Source organism: Fistularia commersonii, unplaced genomic scaffold (assembly GCF_037954325.1).
Source record: "Fistularia commersonii isolate RoL2024-O1a breed Wild unplaced genomic scaffold, RoL_Fcom_v1.0 HiC_scaffold_48, whole genome shotgun sequence".
NCBI classification, from domain to species: Eukaryota; Metazoa; Chordata; class Actinopteri; order Syngnathiformes; family Fistulariidae; genus Fistularia; species Fistularia commersonii.
This window is the reverse complement of record NW_028234006.1, coordinates 353,143-367,347: the sequence shown is the minus strand read 5'-3', so window position 1 is coordinate 367,347 and position 14,205 is coordinate 353,143.

The window sequence follows — 14,205 nt, the reverse complement described above, 5'->3', positions numbered from 1 at the left end:
AAATGGATGTAAAGACAGCCTATCTTCATGCACCCATAGATTGTGAGCTCTGTGTAGAACAACCAGAAGGGTATGAAGTGACAAATAAAAAACAGAAGCTGGTGTGTAAACTTAAAAAGTCACTATACGTCCCTGAACAAGCCGGTCGTCATTGGGATCTGATGCTCCATTCTTACTTGATTGACAATGACTTTATTCAGAATGAAGCAGATCATTGTGTTTATGTCAAAGAAAACCAAAATGACAAGGTCATCATCATAATATGGGTAGATGATTTAATCATAGCTGCGAGTGATGAGGAAGTAATGAAAGAGGTGAAAATCATGCTTACAGCTAGATTTAAAATGAAGGACATGGGCAAAGTGATCAAAATCAATACCCAGAAAATATGTCAGTCAGAAGAGTGTGTTAAGATGTCACAAAGAAAATATGTGGAAAGGTAGCCCTACAGTATTGTCCAACACAAGAGATGCCGGCACATGTTATGACAAAGCCTGCATCACAGTTTAAGTTGTTGAATTTTTCAAAGTTGTTGTTTGTTGTTTGGGTCATGAGTATTTTATTTTGATGTAAATGGGCAAAGATACCAATAATATGAGAGCAAGTGGGGGCGTTGTTAACTGAGAAATATGCTCTCAATTATTTTCCGTTTTATTTCCAAGGGCCAGTCTCAGCTTCCGGTCAACAGGATCCCGCAGACCGGCCAAGGTGCACCTTCTTCGGACACGGATCCCCGTGACGTCGGCGTGAAGCTCCGGGAGCACCAGACATGCACATATGAATAAGCGAAGGAGTCAACTCCATAAGTCCTCCACTCAGGGCCTCGGTGTCACTGAATCGAGCAATTTGGTTTTTAATGTTTAAAAATCGGCTTAACATTGAGGTGGAAAACACAGCGGTATCGTTAAAATACAGTAACAGGGTGATAACATCCATGTAAGAAGTGGAGGGGGATTTATTGCACTCACGGCCCCACTCGTTTATTCCTCTCATACACAGCGGCCAGATCACCTGCTGGAGCTCCAAGCGCTGTGCACAGTCGGATGCCGCCATCTAGCGGACATAAAATGTAAGGAAGCGGAGGGAGAAAGCCATCCGGTGTTCCCCGAGTAGCGGCGACGAACGAGTTTAGAGCCGTGGAGAAGGTTTGCTTCCCCCCCAACCTCTCTTTCTTACTTCTTCTTCTTCTTCTTCTTCTTCTTCTTCTTCCCCTTCTTCTTCTTCTTCTTCTTCTTCTTCTTCTTCTTCTTCTTCTTCTTCTTCTTCTTTTGTCTTTTCCCGTCAGGTGTGGCCACAGCGAGTCAACTTTCTCCATCTAACCCTATTCTCCGTATCCTCCTCTCTCACACCAACTACCTTCATATCCTCTCTCACCACGTCCATAAATCCTCTCTTTGGTCTTCCTCGAGACCTCTTGCCTTGCAGCTCCAATTCCAGCATCCGTCTACCAATATATTCTCTATCCCTCCTCTGTACATGACCGAACCATCTCAGTCTGGCTTCTCTGACCTTCTCTCCAAAACATCGAACATGTGCTGTTCCTCTGATACTCATTCCTGATCCTATCAATCCTGGTCACTCCGTAAGAGAACCTCAACATCTTCATATCTGCAACCTCTAGTTCTGCCTGCTGTCTTTTTGTCATTGTAACAGTTTCTAGTCCATACATCATCGCTGGTCTGACCACTGTCTTGTACACCTTTGTACACCTTGGTAATGGGCAACCCCGTATCTGACCGTGTGACAAAGCCAAGTAGTGCAGACAATGTGAGACGATCAACTAGAACCAAAAAGAAGCCCAGTTACTTTAATAGTTATGTGACTAGTGCTATTGACGATGACCAAGTGTTCACTAACATTGACTACTGTTATAGACTGGCGTGTGGTGTCCCACAGACATTTAAAGAGGCAAGGAGTTCACTTAATGCTGACAAGTGGATGAAATCTATGGACGAAGAGATGGAGTCATTGAGAGAGAAGAACACTTTTACCCTAACACAGCTACCCCAAGGCAAGTGTGCAGTGGGGGTGGGGGTGGGGGGTGGGGGGCGTATGCGCTAAAAAGAAATGAAGATGGCACAAACAAATATAAAGCTCGGTATGTTGCTAAGGGCTACAGTCAAAAGTATGGCACGGATTTTGAGGAAACATTTTCTCCAACAGCAAATATGACAAGTGTGAGGGTGTTTATGCAGAAATCAGTTCCGGAAAATTTGTTCTTACACCAAATGGATGTAAAGACAGCCTATCTTCATGCACCCATAGATTGTGAGCTCTGTGTAGAACAACCAGAAGGGTATGAAGTGACAAATAAAAAACAGAAGCTGGTGTGTAAAATTAAAAAGTCACTATACGTCCCTGAACAAGCCGGTCGTCATTGGAATCTGATGCTCCATTCTTACTTGATTGACAATGACTTTATTCAGAATGAAGCAGATCATTGTGTCTATGTCAAAGAAAACCAAAATAACAAAGTCATCATCATAATATGGGTAGATGATTTAATCATAGCTGCGAGTGATGAGGAAGTAATGAAAGAGGTGAAAATCATGCTTACAGCTAGATTTAAAATGAAGGACATGGGCAAAGTGATCAAAATCAATACCCAGAAAATATGTCAGTCAGAAGAGTGTGTTAAGATGTCACAAAGAAAATATGTGGAAAGGTAGCCCTACAGTATTGTCCAACACAAGAGATGCCGGCACATGTTATGACAAAGCCTGCATCACAGTTTAAGTTGTTGAATTTTTCAAAGTTGTTGTTTGTTGTTTGGGTCATGAGTATTTTATTTTGATGTAAATGGGCAAAGATACCAATAATATGAGAGCAAGTGGGGGCGTTGTTAACTGAGAAATATGCTCTCAATTATTTTCCGTTTTATTTCCAAGGGCCAGTCTCAGCTTCCGGTCAACAGGATCCCGCAGACCGGCCAAGGTGCACCTTCTTCGGACACGGATCCCCGTGACGTCGGCGTGAAGCTCCGGGAGCACCAGACATGCACATATGAATAAGCGAAGGAGTCAACTCCATAAGTCCTCCACTCAGGGCCTCAGTGTCACTGAATCGAGCAATTTGGTTTTTAATGTTTAAAAATCGGCTTAACATTGAGGTGGAAAACACAGCGGTATCGTTAAAATACAGTAACAGGGTGATAACATCCATGTAAGAAGTGGAGGGGGATTTATTGCACTCACGGCCCCACTCGTTTATTCCTCTCATACACAGCGGCCAGATCACCTGCTGGAGCTCCAAGCGCTGTGCACAGTCGGATGCCGCCATCTAGCGGACATAAAATGTAAGGAAGCGGAGGGAGAAAGCCATCCGGTGTTCCCCGAGTAGCGGCGACGAACGAGTTTAGAGCCGTGGAGAAGGTTTGCTTCCCCCCCAACCTCTCTTTCTTACTTCTTCTTCTTCTTCTTCTTCTTCTTCTTCTTCCCCTTCTTCTTCTTCTTCTTCTTCTTCTTCTTCTTCTTCTTCTTTTGTCTTTTCCCGTCAGGTGTGGCCACAGCGAGTCAACTTTCTCCATCTAACCCTATTCTCCGTATCCTCCTCTCTCACACCAACTACCTTCATATCCTCTCTCACCACGTCCATAAATCCTCTCTTTGGTCTTCCTCGAGACCTCTTGCCTTGCAGCTCCAATTCCAGCATCCGTCTACCAATATATTCTCTATCCCTCCTCTGTACATGACCGAACCATCTCAGTCTGGCTTCTCTGACCTTCTCTCCAAAACATCGAACATGTGCTGTTCCTCTGATACTCATTCCTGATCCTATCAATCCTGGTCACTCCGTAAGAGAACCTCAACATCTTCATATCTGCAACCTCTAGTTCTGCCTGCTGTCTTTTTGTCATTGTAACAGTTTCTAGTCCATACATCATCGCTGGTCTGACCACTGTCTTGTACACCTTTGTACACCTTGGTAATGGGCAACCCCGTATCTGACCGTGTGACAAAGCCAAGTAGTGCAGACAATGTGAGACGATCAACTAGAACCAAAAAGAAGCCCAGTTACTTTAATAGTTATGTGACTAGTGCTATTGACGATGACCAAGTGTTCACTAACATTGACTACTGTTATAGACTGGCGTGTGGTGTCCCACAGACATTTAAAGAGGCAAGGAGTTCACTTAATGCTGACAAGTGGATGAAATCTATGGACGAAGAGATGGAGTCATTGAGAGAGAAGAACACTTTTACCCTAACACAGCTACCCCAAGGCAAGTGTGCAGTGGGGGTGGGGGTGGGGGGTGGGGGGCGTATGCGCTAAAAAGAAATGAAGATGGCACAAACAAATATAAAGCTCGGTATGTTGCTAAGGGCTACAGTCAAAAGTATGGCACGGATTTTGAGGAAACATTTTCTCCAACAGCAAATATGACAAGTGTGAGGGTGTTTATGCAGAAATCAGTTCCGGAAAATTTGTTCTTACACCAAATGGATGTAAAGACAGCCTATCTTCATGCACCCATAGATTGTGAGCTCTGTGTAGAACAACCAGAAGGGTATGAAGTGACAAATAAAAAACAGAAGCTGGTGTGTAAAATTAAAAAGTCACTATACGTCCCTGAACAAGCCGGTCGTCATTGGAATCTGATGCTCCATTCTTACTTGATTGACAATGACTTTATTCAGAATGAAGCAGATCATTGTGTCTATGTCAAAGAAAACCAAAATAACAAAGTCATCATCATAATATGGGTAGATGATTTAATCATAGCTGCGAGTGATGAGGAAGTAATGAAAGAGGTGAAAATCATGCTTACAGCTAGATTTAAAATGAAGGACATGGGCAAAGTGATCAAAATCAATACCCAGAAAATATGTCAGTCAGAAGAGTGTGTTAAGATGTCACAAAGAAAATATGTGGAAAGGTAGTCCTACAGTATTTTCCAACACAAGAGATGCCGGCACATGTTATGACAAAGCCTGCATCACAGTTTAAGTTGTTGATTTTTCAAAGTTGTTGTTTGGGTCATGAGTATTTTATTTTGATGTAAATGGGCAAAGATACCAATAATATGAGAGCAAGTGGGGGCGTTGTTAACTGAGAAATATGCTCTCAATTATTTTCCGTTTTATTTCCAAGGGCCAGTCTCAACTTCCCAGTCAACAGGACCCCGCAGACCGGCCAAGGTGCACCTTCTTCGGACACGGATCCCTGTGACGTCGGCGTGAAGCTCCGGGAGCACCAGACATGCACATATGAATAAGCGGAGGAGTCGATTCCATAAGTCCTCCACTCACGGCCTCGGTGTCACTGAATCGAGCAATCTGGTTTTTTCATGTTTAAAAATCGGCTTAACATTGAGGTCGAAAAAACAGCGGTATCGTTAAAATACAGTAACAGGGTGATAACATCCATGTAAGAAGTGGAGGGGGATTTATTGCACTCACGGCCCCACTCGTTTATTCCTCTCATACACAGCGGCCAGATCACCTGCTGGAGCTCCAAGCGCTGTGCACAGTCGGATGCCGCCATCTAGCGGACATAAAATGTAAGGAAGCGGAGGGAGAAAGCCATCCGGTGTTCCCCGAGTAGCGGCGACGAACGAGTTTAGAGCCGTGGAGAAGGTTTGCTTCCCCCCACCCTCTCTTTCTAACTTCTTCTTCTTCTTCTTCTTCTTCTTCTTCTTCTTCTTCTTCTTCTTCTTCTTCTTCTTCTTCTTCTTCTTCTTCTTCTTCTACAGTTTCTAGTCCATACATCATCGCTGGTCTCACCACTGTCTTGTACACCTTTGTACACCTTGGAAATGGGCAGCCCCGTATCTGACCGTGTGACACAGCCAAGCAGTGCAGACAATGTGAGACGATCAACTAGAACCAAAAAGAAGCCCAGTTACTTTAATGGTTATGTGACTAGTGCTATTGACGATGACCAAGTGTTCACTAACATTGACTACTGTTATAGACTGGCGTGTGGTGTCCCACAGACATTTAAAGAGGCAAGGAGTTCCCTCAATGCTGACAAGTGGATGAAATCTATGGACGACGAGATGGAGTCATTGAGAGAGAACAACACTTTGACCCTAACACAGCTACCCCAAGGCAAGTGTGCAGTGGGGGTGGGGGGGTGGGTGTATGCGCTAAAAAGAAATGAAGTTGGCACAAACAAATATAAAGCTCGTTATTTTGCTAAGGGCTACAGTCAAAAGTATGGCACGGATTTTGAGGAAACATTTTCTCCAACAGCAAATATGACAAGTGTGAGGGTGTTCATGCAGAAATCAGTTCAGGAAAATTTGGCAGGTCGTCATTGGAATCTGATGCTCCATTCTTACTTGATTGACAACGACTTTATTCAGAATGAAGCAGATCATTGTGTCTATGTCAAAGAAAACCAAAATGACAAAGTCATCATCATAATATGGGTAGATGATTTAATCATAGCTGCGAGTGATGAGGAAGTAATGAAAGAGGTGAAAATCATGCTTACAGCTAGATTTAAAATGAAGGACTTGGGCAAAGTGATCAAAATCAATACCCAGAAAATATGTCAGTCAGAAGAGTGTGTTAAGATGTCACAAAGAAAATATGTGGAAAGGTAGCCCTACAGTATTGTCCAACACAAGAGATGCCGGCAGATGTTATGACAAAGCCTGCATCGCAGTTTAAGTTGTTGAATTTTTCAGAGTTGTTGTTTGGGTCATGAGTATTTTATTTTGATGTAAATGGGCAAAGATACCAATAATATGAGAGCAAGTGGGGGCGTTGTCAACTGAGAAATATGCTCTCAATTATTTTCCGTGTTATTTCGAAGGGCCAGCCTCAGCTTCCGGTCAACAGGACCCCGCAGACTGGCCAAGGTGCACCTTCTTCGGACACGGATCCCCGTGACGTCGGCGTGAAGCTCCGGGAGCACCAGACATGCACTTATGAATAAGCGAAGGAGTCAACTCCATAAGTCCTCCACTCAGGGCCTCGGTGTCACTGAATCGAGCAATTTGGTTTTTAATGTTTAAAAATCGGCTTAACATTGAGGTGGAAAACACAGCGGTATCGTTAAAATACAGTAACAGGGTGATAACATCCATGTAAGAAGTGGAGGGGGATTTATTGCACTCACGGCCCCACTCGTTTATTCCTCTCATACACAGCGGCCAGATCACCTGCTGGAGCTCCAAGCGCTGTGCACAGTCGGATGCCGCCATCTAGCGGACATAAAATGTAAGGAAGCGGAGGGAGAAAGCCATCCGGTGTTCCCCGAGTAGCGGCGACGAACGAGTTTAGAGCCGTGGAGAAGGTTTGCTTTGGGTAGATGATTTAATTATTGCAGCAGAGTGTTGCATGGTTTTCAGGGAGGAGTTGAGAAAGGGTCTGGGTGGTCAGGGAGAGCTTCCAGATGATTGGACAACAACAGCTAGTGTGATCAGGGAGACAGGTAGAAGAGTACTTGGTGTGTCATCTGGAAGGAAAGTAGATAAGGAGACTTGGTGGTGGAATGAGGAAGTGCAGGAGTGTATACAGAGAAAATGGTTAGCGAAGAAGAAGTGGGATACTGAGAGGACTGAAGAGAACAGACAGGAGTTCAGGGAGATGCGGCGAAAGGTAAAGATAGAGGTAGCAAAGGCAAAACAAAGGGCTTATGATGACTTGTATGCTCGGTTGGATAGTAAGGAGGCTGAAAATGATCTATACAAGTTGGCGAAACAGAGAGATAAAGATGGAAAGGATGTACAGCAGGTCCGGGTGATAAAGGACAGAGAGGGAAATGTATTGACAGATGCTAGAAGAGTGACAGGAAGATGGAAAGAGTACTTTGAAGAGCTGATGAATGTGGAAAATGAAAGAGAGGCAAGGGTAGAAGAGGTGATTATTGTAGACCACAAAGTAGCAAAAATGAGTAAAAGTGAAGTGAGGAAGGCATTGAAGAGGATGAAGAGTGGAAAAGCAGTTGGTCCTGATGATATACCTGTGGAGGTGTGGAAGTGTCTAGGAGAGGCAGCGGTAGATTTTCTGACTAGATTATTCAACAGGATCTTAGAGAGTGAGAAGATGCCTGAAGAATGGAGACAAAGTGTGATGGTGCCTATTTTTAAGAATAAAGGGGATGTGCAGAATTGTGGCAACTACAGAGGGATAAAGTTGATGAGCCATACAATGAAGTTATGGGAAAGAGTAGTGGAAACTAGACTGAGAGCAGAAATCAGCATTTGTGAACAGCAGTATGGCTTCATGCCTAGGAAGAGTACTACAGATGCAGTATTTGCGTTGAGAATGCTAATAGAAAAGTACAGAGAAGGCCAGAGGGAGCTGCATTGCGTTTTCGTAGACCTAGAAAAAGCATATGACAGGGTGCCAAGAGAGGAGCTCTGGTATTGTATGAGGAAGTCTGGAGTGGCAGAGAAGTATGTTAGACTGGTGCAGGACATGTATGCCAGCTGTGAGACACTGGTACGGTGTGCTGTAGGGGTAACCGAGAAGTTCAAGGTGGAGGTGGGACTCCATCAGGGATCAGCTCTGAGCCCCTTCTTGTTCGCAATGGTGATGGGTAGGCTGACAGATGAGGTTAGACAGGAATCCCCATGGACCATGATGTTTGCGGATGACATTGTGATCTGTAGTGAGAGCAGACAACAGGTAGAGGAAAATCTAGAGAGGTGGAGGTATGCTCTGGAAAGGAGAGGAATGAAAGTTAGTCACAGCAAGACAGAATATATGTGTGTGAACGAGAGGAACTCGGGTGGAGCGGTGAGGCTACAGGGAGTGGAGATCAAGAAGCTGGAGGATTTCAGGTACTTAGGGTCAACAGTCCAGAGCAACGGAGAGTGCGTAAAAGAGGTGAAGAGACGGGTCCAAGCAGGTTGGAATGGCTGGAGAAAAGTGTCAGGGGTACTATGTGATAGAAGACTATCGGCCAGAATAAAAGGAAAGGTGTACAAGACAGTGGTGAGACCAGCGATGATATTTGGACTAGAAACTGTTCCAATGACCAAAAGACAGCAGACAGAACTAGAGGTTGCAGAGATGAAGATGTTGAGGTTCTCTTTGGGAGTGACCAGGATGGATAGGATCAGGAATGAGTCTATCAGAGGGACGGCACATGTTTGATGTTTTGGAGAGAAGGTCAGAGAAGCCAGACTGAGATGGTTCGGTCATGTACAGAGAAGAGATAGTGAATATATTGGTAGACGGATGCTGGAAATGGAGCTGCCAGGCAATAGGTCTCGAGGAAGACCAAAGAGAAGATTTATGGACGTAGTGAGAGAGGATATGAAGGTAGCTGGTGTGAGAGAGGAAGATACAGAGAATAGGGTTAGATGGAGAAGGTTGACTCGCTGTGGCGACCCCTGACGGGAAAAGCCGAAAGAAGAAGAAGAAGATTTCATTATTGCAGCAAGCAGCAATGATGCACTCAGCACATTTAAACAGAACATGAAATTCAAGTTCAACATGAAAGACCTGGGGAAACTATCATATTTTTTGGGCATACAATTTGAACAAAAGGGGGATGAAATCAAAATGAACCAGACAAAGTACATCCTAAAAATGCTAGAGAGATTTGGAATGTCAGAATGTAAAGCAAGATCTACTCCAAGTGAGCAAAAATTAGAGGGCATCCCTGTAGCTGATGAAAATGAGCAAAGTGAACCTGTCGACCCCAAAGAATATCGTGAGATTGTAGGCAGTCTTATTTATGCCATGACTTGCACCAGACCTGATATCAGCTGGATAGTGAGCAAACTATCACAGAATCTGGCAATGGCAAAAGTAAAAAATGTAGTAGCTCCAAAACATGTTCTGAGGTTTTTGAAGGGGACAGCTGATTATGAACTAAGTTTCAAGACAAATAAGGAGGATTTGAACCTGATAGCTTACAGTGATTCAGACTGGGCATCATCTGTAGAAGACAGACGTAGCACTACAGGCTACTGTTTCAGTTTAACAAAACAAGGCCCAGCCATTGCATGGAAGTCAAGGAAACAGCCCACAGTGGCCCTGTCAACATGTGAGGCTGAATACATCGGCCGAGCCACCACCGCACAAGAAAACATGTACCTGTCTCAACTGTTAAACGGTATGGACAACAAAATGTACAGTTGCACAACAATCTACGGAGACAATCAGGGGGCCATCGCACTGAGTAAGAATCCTGTAAACAGACAAAGGTCAAAACACATTGATGTAAAATATCATTTCATTCGTGAAGCACTCAGTGAGGGTTAAATAAATCTTATCTATTGTCCATCAGAGGACATGTTGGCAGACATCTTGACAAACTCATGACAAAGGTAACAATAGAAAAATTCAAAAAGTGGTTCTTTGGAAATTAAAATGTCCAAAGTTTTTTTTTGGATGTTGAGATCAAGAGGGGGTGTTGAAATAGGTGATCTCATTAGTTTTATTTGAGTTTACATTCTAGTATACATATGTTGTATTTGTATCTACTCTCAGGAAATGCATGGCACTTTATGACAAGGTTTGGGACTTGTTTTAGTTTTTCGCGACTGTTCAGCTAACTTGACGTTAACTTCTACGTCAGTGTTTTTTTTTTGGTATCGCGGTGCTGGCGGGAATTTTTCCCTCACTCTGTACTGTACATGTCCCATGGCTAACCGATGTTGATTCCCGGAGCTGTGAAGAAGAAAATAAAAGACGATTCAAACAAGGCAAACTTGTGAATTCCTTCCGAAACATGGAAAACGAAGAAGCTGCAAACTTAAACGCATCAAGGACATTCGTTCTGTATGTAATCAGAAGTTAATAGTGTTAACGGTTTGTGAGAAATTTACAATGCTAGACAAAAAAATAAATTAAAAGGAAATAATTAAATCAATAGATAGACAAATAAAAAATTAAAACGAAAAAAGATTGCAAGGGGAATACAACATATAATTAAGTTGGCGATTCACAAGGAATCTCAGACATCAAACTGTATATTTTTTGTTGTTTATATATAAACATATACAAAACAAACATATGTTGTTTGTTGTTGTTTATTTTTGGGATATATTGAGGAATATTTGTTGGAAAGGAGTCACAATCGCTTTTTGATAATGTCGAAGTGTATAGGTGGCTATAGAATTTAAAGATTTCTGTGGAAATTATAGCTTCATCTGTAATTTCCTTGTTGTTAAGACGGGCTTCCGCTTTGCTCCGCTTTGCTCCGCTCCTCCGCTCTTCCGCTCGGGCCCTGGAACTCCCGATCTGCGGGACTTCGGTGAATTCCGGGCCAGTCTTCTGCTCTTCTGCTCTCCTCCGCTTCTTCGCTCCCCCGCTTTGGACCCTGGAACTCCCGAACTGGGCCGGGCTTCTGCCCTCCGCCTCTCCTCTGCTCATCCGCTCCAGGCCCTGGCACTCCTTGTCATCCAGTCATTCGCATGTGCGAGCCCGGAGGTCCGGGAGCTCCACTCAAACGTCCGGGGGATAAGGGTAAGGGGTCCTGCTCCCCCCCCCCCCCCCCCCCTCGCCGCCTCTGAGAAGAGAAACATCTCCTCCGCTCCTCCGCTTCTCAGCTCCTCCGCTCCTCCGCTGCGGAACCAGGTACTCCCGATCCTCCGAACTCAGGCGAATAGCGTGACGTGCTTCTGCTCTCCTATAAGCCCCTACACACTTCAAACACGGCTGTTATCACCCTGTTACTGCATTACAATGACACCCATTTGCTTTTGATCTCAGTGTCTGCCACCGTAAGGAAAAAGCGGGGGGGACGGGGGGGGGGGGACATAAGGGCATTCGTTCTGTATGTAATCAGAAGTTAATAGTGTTAACGGTTTGCGAGAAATTTTTAATGCCAGACAAAAACAGAAAATTAAAAGGAAATAATTAAATAAATAGATAGAAAAATAAAATTAAAAACTAAAAAAAAAATTGCAAGGGGAATACAACATGTAATTAAGTTGGCCGTTCACAAGGAATCTCAGACATCAAACTGTTTTTAATTGAACATAAATAGTACACACAAATATACAAATGTACAAATAAACATGGCAAGGTAGAACTGAATGTCAATGAAACAACCAGGGATGAGGAAGCAACGGACATAAGGACATTTGTTCTGTATGTAATCAGAAGTTAATAGTGTTAACGGTTTGTGAGAAATTTACAGTGCTAGACAAAAAAAGAAATTAAAAGGAAATAATTAAATCAATAGATAGACAAATAAAAAATTAAAACGAAAAAAAAATTGCAAAGGGAATATAACATGTAATTAAGTTGTTTTTCTTTTTTTCCAAAAAAAGGAATCTCAGACATGGGTAACTGTATATTTTTTAGTTTTTGGATTTTTCCATAAGTTTTAAGGATTTTCTTTTATAATTCAAAATCGTTTATGAAGAAATTAAAATTTGGGGAGCATTTTTGCATTCTGTTTTTGTGAATGAGGAACTTGGCCAGGCCTAAAAGAACATTGACACAGAGTTCATCTGTTATGTTGCTTATAAGTAAACCAAATGTGATATCATCTTTTGAGAGGGAAACTGGTGACGATGGAATGAGAATGAGAAAAAATATATGGTCAATGGTTTCAATGTTGTCTTCACAAAATGTACAAATATTATCTTCAAAAGTAAAGCGTACCCGCAATAATTCCTTAGATGGGTAGATGTCATTCATAATTTAGAAGTGGGTCTCTTCTTGCCTTGGGGGGTATGGGTAGAGTCAGACACATAGTTTGCAGCGTGGCAGTCGATTCCTTATCAAATTTATTTCAAATATTATTTTTGTTTTGACGTCCAGGGAACAAGTTTCCTGTGAAACATGTCCTAATAAAGGAGTTGCTGCACTTTCTGTCCGGAATTGATATTCCCTGGAGTGATAGTCGGGGTAACTGTGGTTGTACGGTTCGGTGCGTCATTATATTTTTGGTCAGGAATACAAATTGTCGAGGCAGTGCGTTTCGTAACTTTATCAACTCTAATATGGGAGGCTTAAATCTGTGTGTAGTACAGAACTGTTCATAGTCTAGACGACTGCCATTGTCATCCATCAAGTCAATTATTGACCATATACCTTTCTCAAAGCATTCCTTGTAAAACAGAGGTTTGTTGCCACGCAGTACATATCTATTGTTCCAAATTATTGTACTGTGTGGTGAGAAATTGTGTACATATATCATTTTCCAGTATAATAGTATTTGTTTATGGAACTCTGAAAATTGGACAGGAATCTTGTTGATATCCAAGTCAGAGATAAGCACAAGACTTAGGCCACCGACTTTGTTGAATAAGTAGTTTGGAGTACAATACCAGAAAAAATGATGATGTTTGATCCAGGATTTCAACCAGTTCACCTTCAATGTCCCATTCAGGCAGTCCAACTCTATCACTTTCAGCCCTCCCTCACTTGTTTCTTTCCCCATATGTGATTTTTTTAGATGGTGTGGTCTGTTCCTCCAGATAAAGTTGAAATTTATTTGGTTAATAGATTTTATGAGTTGATTTGGAGCAGCATTGGAATACACTGGGTATATACATCTGGATAAACATTCCATTTTAGTCAAATATATCGGGCCTAATATTGATAAATCTCTTTGGAGCCATATATTCAATTTAGCTTTACTTTGATTCAGTTTAGATTCAATGTTCCTGGACTGATTTTAACTTTTGGTCCTTAGATAGGAAAATGCTCAAGTATTTTATTTCTGATTTGATAGGAACATTGCTGATTTCCTTTAGTGGTGAGTCATGCAGCTCAAGAAGTTTGCATTTCTTTAAGTTTAATGACAATCCTGAAGCCTTGGAGAATGTTTTAATTTTTTCAACGCTTATTGGGACTTGATGTTCATTTTTCAAAACTAAGGTTGTGTCATCTGCCAGCAGGCTAATTACAATTTCTGTCCCCGACATTATTTCTGTCCCACACATACACACACACAAACACACACACACACACACACACACACACACACACACACACACACACACACACACACACACACACACACACACACACACTCACACACACCTTAATTCCACTCTTTTATATACGCATGTCTGGAGTTCCGGGAGCTCGTTCTCAACGTTCTGGGAATAATCATAGCTGTGCTGATAGGCATTAGCCGAAACGCCCCCCCCCCCCCCCCCCCACACACCACCACCACCACCACCACCACCAATCTATGGGTGCATGAAGATAGGCTGTCTTTACATCCATTTGGTGTAAGAACAAATTTTCCGGAACTGATTTCTGCATGAACACCCCTCACACTTGTCATATTTGCTGTTGGAGAAAATGTTTCCTCGAAATCCGTGCCATACTTTTG